The 12160-nt window shown below is 35.7% G+C and overlaps 2 protein-coding genes across 3 annotated transcripts in view; one reads left to right on the forward strand and one right to left on the reverse strand.

The window, feature by feature from the left end:
* Window positions 1–12160, forward strand: part of LOC126974652 (retinal rod rhodopsin-sensitive cGMP 3',5'-cyclic phosphodiesterase subunit delta) — a 387080-nt gene that overhangs the window by 195330 nt on the left and 179590 nt on the right. The gene's annotated exons all lie outside the window — the stretch shown is intronic.
* LOC126974628 (eukaryotic translation initiation factor 5B) overlaps window positions 1–12160 on the reverse strand; it is a 35403-nt gene that overhangs the window by 4771 nt on the left and 18472 nt on the right. The window lies entirely within an intron of this gene.

Consider the following 12160-nt stretch of genomic DNA (forward strand, 5'->3'; position numbering starts at 1 on the left):
TCATGTGATATACGGCCATCTTTAAATAAATTTTAAATAAAATTTAAAGTAGGTACTTTAATAATGGAAGGGAATTTTTGTATGATATGTCTTATAGTAAATTCAAATGTTTTTATTCAAAACAGGATATGGAATCACTTAGTCAAAAACATTCGAAAGTAAATATCTCAGACCGAAGTAAATGGTCGCATGAAACTCACGAGGCTTCTTCATTTTTTTATACAATTAAATTTATAATTTAAATTTATTATGTAGCCTGAGGGCGGTCGCTCCAATCCCAATTCGGTGTACGTTTTTAAAATTATTGTGAATGTCTTCATGGATTTGCTTTCAATATTTTCTGGGATCACCATTAAAATACCGTTAAAATACTCTCGTAAACCCAACCTAAAGTTTAAAATATATAATGAAGTCTCAGTAGCTATGTATTAATTAATTTAAAAAAACAATATCCAGTTATCTTAAGCAAACATCGTTTCTAAGCGTAACATTAAACAATTAACAATATAATTGCGACATTGACAATATCGTAAATCAGCACGAAGCCCGGCGTTACTTAACAACAAGATTTCATCAATGGAATCCCGCGCGAATATCAATGAAGCTCCGAACGGCGCGACCCGGTCAATGTGTTAGTGTGATGCGCCCACGTAAACAAACTAAGATCAACTTTAATGCTGGTGCATAAAGTTCAATATCGTAGCACGGACAATATCGATTCAATGGATTTGTTACGAGGACTTTGAGATACAAAGCGAAAAGCAATGTGCAATACGTAAGAACAATTTGAACGTTTACGTTTGGTGCAAATATTGGTGTGTGTGTGTCTAGCTAATAAATATATAATAATTAGTCGCGCTGAAATATTTGAGCCTCATGTTCGTTAACATAAGGGTTCTTTTATGGCAAAGGAGGACAGGCGAGCGTACGGGTCACCCGGTGTTAAGTGATCACCGCCGCCCACACTCTCTCGCAACACCAGAGGAATTACAGAACCGGTGACGGCCTTTAAGGAAAGCGCTTTTTTTTTGAAGGTACCTATGTCGTATCGTCCCGTAAACACCGCACAAGGAAGCTGATTCCACAGCTTTGTGGTATGTGGAAGAGAGTTCCTTGAAAACCGCACTGTGGAGGAACGCCACATGACACATCCAGATGGTGGGGATGATATCTTTTCGTAAACTAAAAAAACTATGTTTATTTTTCTGTCTCTCACCATATAAATAAAGTTAGCTAGAAAGAAGACTATCTCTAACTTACTGCAACCGATTTTGAGTGTTAGCAGTCAGCCACCCTTGGTATTAACTCCTTAGTTAACCACTAGCTAACGCACACATTGACATATAAAAATTTGTCACGAATTATCGGGCTATTAAGTCTATTTATCTTATATATCTTACGTTCATGCTTACTGACATTCTAGGTTTTTGATATATTATTTCTAACATTATTTTTCAAAATGTAACAAGAACTGAAAAAAGATTATCTAATATTGTCATAAATTGAAAACATGTAATAGTTTAATATTGTCATAATTTTTTAATTTGTTATAAGGCGCTAACGGACGGGTTTGCGCACTTTGTATGCATTTTACCTGGGATTTGGGTGAAAGGTATTATCACGCAGTAAGTACCAGTCCCACGCACGCCTCTTACGACACCCATGGGTCGGTTACAAGTTAATACCGTAAAATAATTCCCAAGTATTTTACGGCAGAAATATAGGGTACAGCATAGTAGTAGGTACGTACTTCCCCAAGTGAACTTTGCTACTAAATAGTTTTACTACTTCTATACGGTCGATGCGATGCAATTATTTCTTTTCTTGTTATTTGGTTATGGTAAAATTTAAAGCGCCGACGGTTTTCCTGTAGACAGAGAAATACCATTGACAACAGACGCATTGTCATCTAACGGCCGTTCCCAATATACTATCTACAGATAGAGATAAATTACTACGTTCTTGAAGCTGTCCCAATATACCCGATAAGTCATTCTTATCGCCTTATAATGGGACGCGTGAATTGCAATTTCCATACAAACTTCTATCGCTGGTAAGCTATACGTTGTCCTATTGACAGACAGCGTGATAATAACGATAGTTACGATTTTTATCTAACTGTTTTATTACGGTTAACATAATGACAGTTGTCTATTGCGCCGCATAATAATATAACCAAATGATAACCGAGCAACACACTTCGAACGCAAAACGCATATTATAAAATAATAAGTAAATTCTTCAGAAGACTTCATCAGTGATCAACGACCTAATAGTTAAGTTCTCGGTGTAAAAAATTTAAATGTATCGCTCCGCGCCGTGATATTAGCAAGTGAAGCACCGTTATGCTAGTGTGTGTGCGGTTACGGGAGATACTAGTTACACAATTTTTTCTCCCTTATATAATCATATATGGCCACAAATACTTAAGTATCGTTTTTACACTGTTTCACAACACACGACGGCATTTTTAAAATATTTTATTGAGAAGCAAACTGATCTGTCACAGACGATGACAATTCTCACAATGGCCGCCTATCGGCCTGTAGTAGTGTAAGTGTGTGTGTGGGGCTATGTATTTACACGTTAATCGGCTTGTTTTGGTGCTACACTGTTATGTAAGGTGACACGGAGTCCTTATTTTTTTACTAGTTCGTGATGTATCGTAAAAAATAAATTAACATCTAAGGGTTATTACAATGTGAAATATTATTTGAATGATAAAGATAGTTGGAAATAATGTTTCTTAATTTTGTTAATGAATATTGTGATACTCATTTGAATGCTTTTGTAACTTTTGTACATCATCCTGACTAAATAACTTATAAAGTTTTACAGTGAATAAAGATTTTTTGTATTTGAATTTGAATGCAACGCATAATTCTTTTCCTACACACGCCGTGAGGAAGTAACACGCACCTTATAACCAGGAGTTCCTAGAGGACTAGCGGGGGCCCCAGCTGCAGACCATCGCAAGTCGGAATCTCAGGTACGTTGGCCTATTATTTAGCCACAACTGATTGGAATTTTAATAATATAATATCAACATACATACAGCCCGGTGGAATCTAGACGGAAACAAGAACAGACGAATCATTAATTCCTTAGCAAGTGAATTTCTTTTCAGTGATTTTATTATCACACACGCTCTAATGCCCTTTACAATATAATAGGAATATAAATGAATGTTGCCATTCATAATATAGCCAAGCATGGGAGCTCTACCGAGCGTGGGCGGCGAGCAAGTTTGCCGAGTGTGGAAAGCGGTGACGTCATGCTGACCGAAATAAGTCGACCTTCGACCGGCTTGCGGAAAACTGCTGTCGATATCTGCTGTGAACTTTTTATCCACGGGTTTTATTAAACTTTTTTTTTTCAGAAATTTAAAGAAATAAACATTTTGACTGTATATGACATTGTAACTGCGGCAATCATAATGTTAACGCGAGGAACAAACAAAGTTCTTATGCCTACTACTCGGTTAAGTCGAGTTATTAAGTATTTTGATGTAATTCTTTTAGAAAATTACACTTTTAAACTTTTATCACACGTTTGTGTCATAAAAGATTTTATAAACTTATAATAAGGGAAAGGTTATTTTTTCATTCTTCGTCATAAATCAAAACTATACATCAAAGAAATAATTAGAATCTGTCTTAGCTTGTGCAAATGCAGATTTCATACGATACCCTACATGACACGATGAACTAAATTCAATATTTGGACCGCGCGCCATTCCTACTTTTTTATGATTTAATTAAAAATGTATGGCTGTTCTTGGTCAACGGAAAATAACCTATAATTTTGATTTCCTTGAGTGTCGAAATACACTCGATACCTCGCCCCGTACCAGAGATAAAGGGTCTTGACAGACAGACAGACGGTCGAATAACAAAGTGATCCTATAAGGGTTCCATTTCTTTCTTTTGAGGTACCCACGGAAAAATGAGAATAACGAAAAATATGCAAAATTTCTGTTACACATTCTGGACAAGACATCTAGTATTTCCCTAACTTACGCTAACGCTGTAGGTTTTTTTATTTTAAGTTACTCCCAGATTTGTTTCGAAACCCTATGAAGATTTACTATTCAACTTCTGACGGGCCTTGTCACGGGACAGACTTGTGTTCGTCTTATAAGATCATAATATAAATTTGACATAGCTACATTACATAATACACTTATAAGCACATAGAAATTCCAAACTGTATTTACTCGTTAATTCCTTATTTAGAGGCAAGCTAATTATAAACTTTAAACGGGTCATGACGCGGGATAGAGCTAGTGTTTGTATAAACTGTGAATAAGTGCATCCGCGTCTCGCCCTCCCCCCCCCTTCCAGTCCCCCCAGTCCCAGTGACCCAAGTCGATCAATGAATGGGCGGGGCTCACATGGAGCGCGCGCGGATGCCCGCTGCATTCATACCAATTCATACTAAATCCGCACACTTCAATGAAACGTTACGTATTCACCAGACCTTTTAGAAACAGGCGACTACCTCAATGAGCTCTTGGAGTATTTAACTAAAAGGAGACGATATATGGGTACAAAAACGAACTAATTATTCAATGTTAGAACATTACATAATACTTTCGGTATTTTTTTTATGTAAGAGGAGGACAAACGATTATATGATCACTATGATTCGTATGTCAGCTTGAAGCCTTCCCTTGGTTTATTTATGACCCCCAGTTTCTATGCAGCCTTTGCATTCCAGATGAGCGCGGATTTTTTTTATGGAATAGGAGGACAAACGAGCGTACGAGTCACCTGGTGTTAAGTGATCACCGCCGCCCAAATTCTCTTGCAACACCAGAGGAATCTACAACTAGGTGTCGCGCGATTCAAGCAATTGGGACAAATCATACACCGATGCAAAATTACGCAGAGATCGCTCCTCGTAGTATGTGGTGCGCGACCCAAGACATTCGACATTATGACTGTTGAAGTCACCGAAGGCCACGATTTGAGCGAAGGGTATCTGTGCTAGCACGCCGTGGACTGCCGATTGGATGCAGCCCATGAGAAGATCCGGTTCTGCTCGGTTAAATACTCTAAGAGTTGACTGTCTCGTTGTATCACTTTAATACATGTTAAGGTCGCCAAGCCATTTTAAATGTCGGCATTCATATTGAATGTCTACAATTATATCTCTATATTATATAGTTTTATGCATTGTGGACTAACAGTACATATTTCGCGTACCTACTTTTAATTTATGTGCATTTCGTTGTGTACAATAGAATCGAATATTGCTCACTATTTCATGTTCTTAAATTATTTCGCGGAGCCTTATTAATCTTAAATAAAAAGTAGTTACTCTTTATAGAATGCGTTAACTACTAGTAGGTGTTGATAACATCAGAAGATGTAGTCTATTTCTCGCAATCGAAACTAAGTAAGCGAATAAAATTTAAACTAAGTTTCCTTAGTGTCGCAATTCATATTATTTGCAGTTGACCAATTTGAAGGGTACTATTTCATGACAACATTGTGAACGAACGCCACACATTCAGATCGACCCCGTGATAATATTATATGCAGGACTTTTATAATAATTGTAGGAGCGTGCACTTCAAAATACATTCCGCAATTTTTAAGAGAAGGAAACTATAGTTCTTCAGGATTCCAGATCCAAGCTGTCACTTTTTTAGGGATTGGATGGACAATATCTTCCATGATTGCGCCTTGCGTTGAGTCCCGAAATGGGTGCGTTTGTACCGGACCCACCTCACCACCGGACACCTAATGTGTAGCAGTAGGAGCAAGTTACTTTTTAAAATAGAACCGTTGATTCTCACCACGGAGCCTCCGGTTCCACATATCAATATGTGTGGTGGTTTCGTATTCTTTTGTACATTTATTTATTCAATTCCTTCGTGTATAAGAGAGTATGATAACGCGGTGATCACTTAATATCAGGTGACATGTACCTAAGTTTGTATATCCTCACACAATAACATTGTGTGCCTAACCACAAATTACGTACACTACCTAACCCACTCAAGTATCCATTCACAGATGTTAATCTTGGACACGTTTCACGTCACCACGTTCAATTATTCTTGTTTATTTTCATTAATAAAGCAGACCATTGAACATCATTAGTCTTCATAACGTACCTACGCTACGCCTTCTTATTAAATATTAATTGGACCTAATAAGGACAAAGTCAAGGCGAACAACCGCCAAATTTAACACGCGTAAATATCACTTATTATTGGTTTCCTTACAATTACTAAAGGTATTAAGACGATGGACTGATATTGGAATGAAGAAGTATTATCTCTGATTTAATTGGAATTTATTCAGGAAGAAGATTTAAATCACGAGCAAACTAACCATAGTTCCTTGCAGGGGGGTTTGTAGGACGATACGACATTAGAACCTTAAAAAAAAGCGCGTAAATCTGCCTTTAAGGCTGGCCACGCTCATGTGATCCCTCTGTGTTGCACGATAGGGTAGGATCAGTGGTCATGCTGATCGCTAACTGCGACATCTGAAGTTAATTTCCCAATAAGCAAAGATTGGGGTTGAGCAGGTCATCAACTGTAAAGTAGATTATGTAGACAAGATACCAAGATTTGCGGTGAATTCGTCACTCGCGCGGTTGGTTCAGTTGATAAAGAGCGCTCGGACAGAACCCGAGAGGTGCGGGTTCGAGTCTTGCATCGTTCGTCAAATTTTATTTCATCAAGTTTGGATACAAATTTAATTTGTATAAGGTTAAAATAATGAGAAGTGTAGAAATGAAAAGAAAAGAAGTTAAAAAAATGTATATTTGAAGTGATTTGATAAGTCTTTAGAATAGGTCGCGAGTTAAACTGGCAATACCAATGACGTTCTATACATATATACATATGCACATACGTGGGTAACACTGAAACTGTTTAGAACTGGCCAGTTACTAACATTGCAACTGAAAACTTTTTTTTTTATTTCAATTTTAGAACACTTTGGTAATGTAGTATATTGTATTCAGTAGTCATTTGTTTTTGTTTATTGGCGGCAAATCTAAAACTCTTGTTACACGTGAAAATGAAACTAACGCGAGAAAATTTTCGGTCAATGATATATTATGACTTTCGTTGTGGGCTAACTTTATTATACTAATAGGCTGCGATTAGCATTTCTTAATGAAGCCCCATCTCGTGCCACTATTTACAATTGGTTTAACGAGGTTAAGCTTTATAGCGACTACCGAAGATGACATCAGTGCTGTGCGACGCATGATAGAGGAAGATAAGAGAGTGACCTCTATCAGCAGATACGGGCAAGCCTAGGCATTGGTATGAGTCAAGTTCAAAAATTATTACACGAACATTTAGGCGTCAGGAAGCTTTGTACCAGATGGATTCCCCATACTTTAACCGACGACCAGAAACACCTTCGCATGGACTAGTGTCGCCAAATGTTAGATAATTCAACGGCGGTGACTCAAATGCTGTATTTGACATCGTCATAGGTGATGAAAGCTGGATATATTGCTACGAACCCGAAACCAAAAAACAATCAGCTCAGTGGGTGTTTCCTTTCGAGGATCGGCCAACTAAGGTAAAGAAAGAAGTCAAAGAAAAAAGATGATTGCCTAATTCTTTGGTCGGAAAGGTCGCGACAGTTGTGCTAGAAGATGGAAGGACAGTTACTGCAGTCTGGTATGTCAATCGCTGTTTGCCTGTTGTCTTGGAAAAAATTCGATAGCAGCGCCCTCGAAGAAGGATCGCCTTTACCACCACCCCTTTTTTCATTTTCTAAACATTTTCAGTGTAACCTAGGTATCATTCGCAGTCTGATAGCGGAATGGGAAAAGTGTGTTTAAAGACAATCTATGCACACTATTCTCCTTACACACGCAATGTCAATCACCAAGCATGTGTGTGCTATAAATAAGAGCTCAAATAACACGTTAACGACGCAAATAAAAGATGGTGTTACTTTTCACCGGTAAGTTTATTTTATTTATGTAGGAGTGGATTGCAATAAGCGTAAATAATTTATTAAAACATAATTATTGTTTCATTAAATGTGGTACATTTATTGACAAGTATTCACATCCCTTTCTCAACCGCTTGTCAGAAAGAGACAGATGAAATTACGCGACCAGCACACAGTCAGAAATCAAAACTAGAGTCGCTCTTTTTTAAAAGGCCTAGAGAGCAATGATTAGCAATATTGTATTTTATGTGCAAAAAGTCATTGCCGGTGAATATATGGCTACATATATGTATATTATATATGGCTTACAAGAACGCTAATAATTACAATCTAGTACAATTTACAGGGTATAACCGACGTATCGTTTGATACTTGTTTTACACCGTAAATCTGTAAAAGTAAAATTTATTAGCTTAATATATAATATAATTAAAGAGAATTGGCGCCAGTCCCAGGAACAAATATACACATAAACCAGTAAATAAACATTCAAACTTTCGCCTTTATAATATAAGTGTGATTTTTGATTAAAAATGTAAAAAACCTCCGACTGAACAGATCTTAATCAGAAAATAGGGACAGACTGACAAACGCAAAACTTATAGCAAACCTCTTTTTCGTCAGGTTTTGAAAAAATACCTAACTGCTACTCCATGTCGGATGTCACTGTCCAAATTAGGTTTAGTGTTTACATTGCTGCCTATTGACAAATAATATTTTAAGCAACTGGAGTCAACGCAGAAATGTTTAGACATAGCAGTCGAAGCTTATTAGAGTGTCATTTGTGGAAAGTGCCATATTTCGGCTTTGTTTTTGTATGCCATTGGGTAATTATTGTTAAGGTAAGTATTGTTATACGAAACTTTTCACTAATATAAATAATGCCTGCAAGGGCTTTAGTAACATGTCGTTAAGATCGGATTGTACTTTTCGGCTTTACTTTCACATATATTTCACAGAGTAATTTTTGCACGTGTCAAGAGATGTCTTCAATCGTAACACCTTCATCAGTGCCCGTTTATAAATATTTGCGGGCGAGCATCAAACGGAAACAGTCACTCACTATTCACTATTATGTAATCCGGTTTGCACTAAGGGGTGTGTTTACATGGAGCGATTTTATGCAATTTTTTTGCTTAGCAACAAATAAAAAATAAAGATTGAAAATTGCGTGGAATTAATATTGAGAACGGGTACATACGGGTACATGACTGGATTTCGGAGATCTAAATTGGAAATATCAAATGTGATTCTACATCTACCAATGAAAGGATTCTAGTCTAACACTTAACACATAAAAATATATTATATTTACGTGTCGAATTGCAGTTGACATTCAACAATCGAGTCGAAGCGGTAATAGTTAAAAGGAACTTTCAAACTTTTATCGAACTGAATTTCGAAACCGCAACCGTAATGTTTACTTCTATTCAGGCGGTTGAAAACGCACCATGTAAACACGCTATAACAAATTGTAGTTGGTATTCGCGCAATGCTTCTCGCACATTGGTTAATAAGCGACTGGTTTCGAAACGGTATCGTCAATAGTTTGCCGTCACAGCATACATACATACGTTGTAACTTGTGTTGCCTTGTTGAATCGATACAGAAATGAAGGAATATTGGATCGAATTGTGACATGTGATAAAAAATATTCTTTACGATAACTGTAATCAAAGAAGCAAAGCCTAACAATAAAAAGGTATTGGTAACTTTTTTGGTGGTCTCAGCATGGTGTTATTTAAGGTCAAGCAATAACGGCAGATGTCTACTGCGCCGAACTCCAAACAATGATAGCAATATTAGCAGTGAAACAGCCCCGACTCATGAATACATCTTCACCATTATTGCTACATGATAACGCGAGACCTCATACAGCACGAGAAACCGTTTTAACTCTACAGGAACTGCAATTAGAAACCATTCATCACCCTCCGTTTTCTCCAGACCTTGGTCCAACGGACTACCATATTTTTAGTGATTTTGACAATTTTTAACGTGATATTTTTTTCAGGATTACAGGATGCTTTCACACATTTTTCGAATCTAGATCACCATAATTCCATCGCAAAGGCATAAATGACCTTCCTATTAGATGACAGCAATGTATATAATAAGTAATGGTAATTATTTTGATCAAATAAATATGTTAAATAAAAAAAAAACTAATTAAATTTTTCCGTACAAATCAGCAGTTTCATACTTTTACTCCTAATATAAATTATATGTAAAATCTATCCACATGTCAGTGGAGCACATAATGAGAAACATAAAAGAATAACACCAATTTTTTTAGGTAGCCCTTTAATAGGTACTTACGTGGTTAAAACTAAATTCTAAATTACTTATCATCCGTTTCGTTATAAATATAAATTTTTCAATATTTGTGAAAAAAAAAATTTTTTTAACAAAAACACAAACACTAAAAAGTATAAAAATAATTACGTATTTTTATACAATCTAATTAATTAATCTAATTCTAGTTACGATTATTGTCATTTTTAGAATCGGTGTCCTTGCGCCGCGACTCGCATTCGCCTCTAGCCTCCTCACAACTCAAGCACATCTCACCTATAACTATGTATGTAGTTACAAACCTATCTTGGATGACACAGACTCCAAAAATGACGATAATCGTAACTAGAATTAGATTAATTAATTAGATTGTATAAAAATACGATTATTTTATACTTTTTAGTGCATATTATATCTATTGTTTTGGAATAGTATTTTTGAAGTCAGTTGTGTTTTTTTTTAGTGAATTTGTGAATAAAATTTTCCAATAAAAAAAGAGTCATCGAAATCGGTGGGCGCGATATTGAGTTATTCGTAAATTTATCATCCACTTTGCTATACGTATTTATAGCAAATGTAAGACTTTTATGGTTTTCTCATGGATGCCATTGTTAGATCTGGACCAATACAATGGGACCACACGGAAAGCACCGGCTTTCAAATAAAAAAAGAATTAACAAAATCGGTTCAACCAGTCGAAAGTTTTGAGGTAACAAACATAAAAAAAATACCGACGAATTGAGAACCTCCTCCTTTTTTGAAGTCGGTTAAAAATATTTTTTCTTCACCACAAATTCTACTAACATTTTATTTATCTGACAGTATCTCCCTGTCAACAACTACGGTTTGATCGATCTTAATAGAGTTTATTCTGTAGTCAGAACATATAAAAATACACTACACTATTTTCAATTTAAATTTATTTTCTATTTCTTAGTTGAATTTAATATAAAGCGTGCTTTTTAGTTTTTTTTAACTATTATTTATTTTTCATTTTTTAAGTTAAATTTTCTATAAAAGCGTATTTTTAAAACTATTAAGTACTTTAACATTAATTCCTGCCTTATCGACTATAGATGAAAATTATATAAATTAACAAAAATCATATTTTGCAAATTGAAAAATTGAATAATTTTATCAAATTAGTGTAATGTCATCGGTCCTCGATAAATCTACAAAGTTTGAACGAAATTTTGCCGTTTAAAGTGGGTCAAAACCGCGCCCAAAGAAGTCGGCTACAAACATGCAAGTGAAGCTAATATAAAGCGTATAATAATGGAAATAATAGCCTATTCATGTAATATCAGTAACTTCATAACTACCGATGTAAATTGATAACAAATCAATCAAATCGAGTGATTAAGTCTTTTATTGGGCGATGTATAATATGCTTTTACAACATGATCCCAGAAAATGTGTTATCAAATTCAAAAGAATTGTTAAAAATCGTTTGTGTGGTAAATGGTAACATAAATTATTTTCGTAATGATACTTACACACTGGGAATGGAGCGAACGCCCTGAGGCTCATTAATTATAAATTTCACTGTACGATACTACATATATTTTAACGAAATTAAGAAATTCCCGTTCTTCTCAGCTCCGAGGCACACTATTTCGAATGAGTGGTAGTTTCTGACGTACAATAAGTGGTTTTAAATCGTATTATGAATATATTTGAATTTGAATATTGTCTAATATGTTAAACAGAACGTCGCATTAGTCCACGGACAATTTTTATCGACGTGGCAGGGCGGTCCCCGGAAGTTAACGCAGACTAAATAGCGGGCAATAACTCATACTCATCAGTTTGACTGAGTACAACATTAATTTCTCAAAAAATTTTGAGAGAAATTAAACGAACAAAAATATTCATACCTACAAAAAAAAACAAATATTGCATATATATACCTCCGTCTTTGTGAAGTC

Source organism: Leptidea sinapis, chromosome 33 (assembly GCF_905404315.1).
Source record: "Leptidea sinapis chromosome 33, ilLepSina1.1, whole genome shotgun sequence".
Classification (NCBI taxonomy): Eukaryota; Metazoa; Arthropoda; class Insecta; order Lepidoptera; family Pieridae; genus Leptidea; species Leptidea sinapis.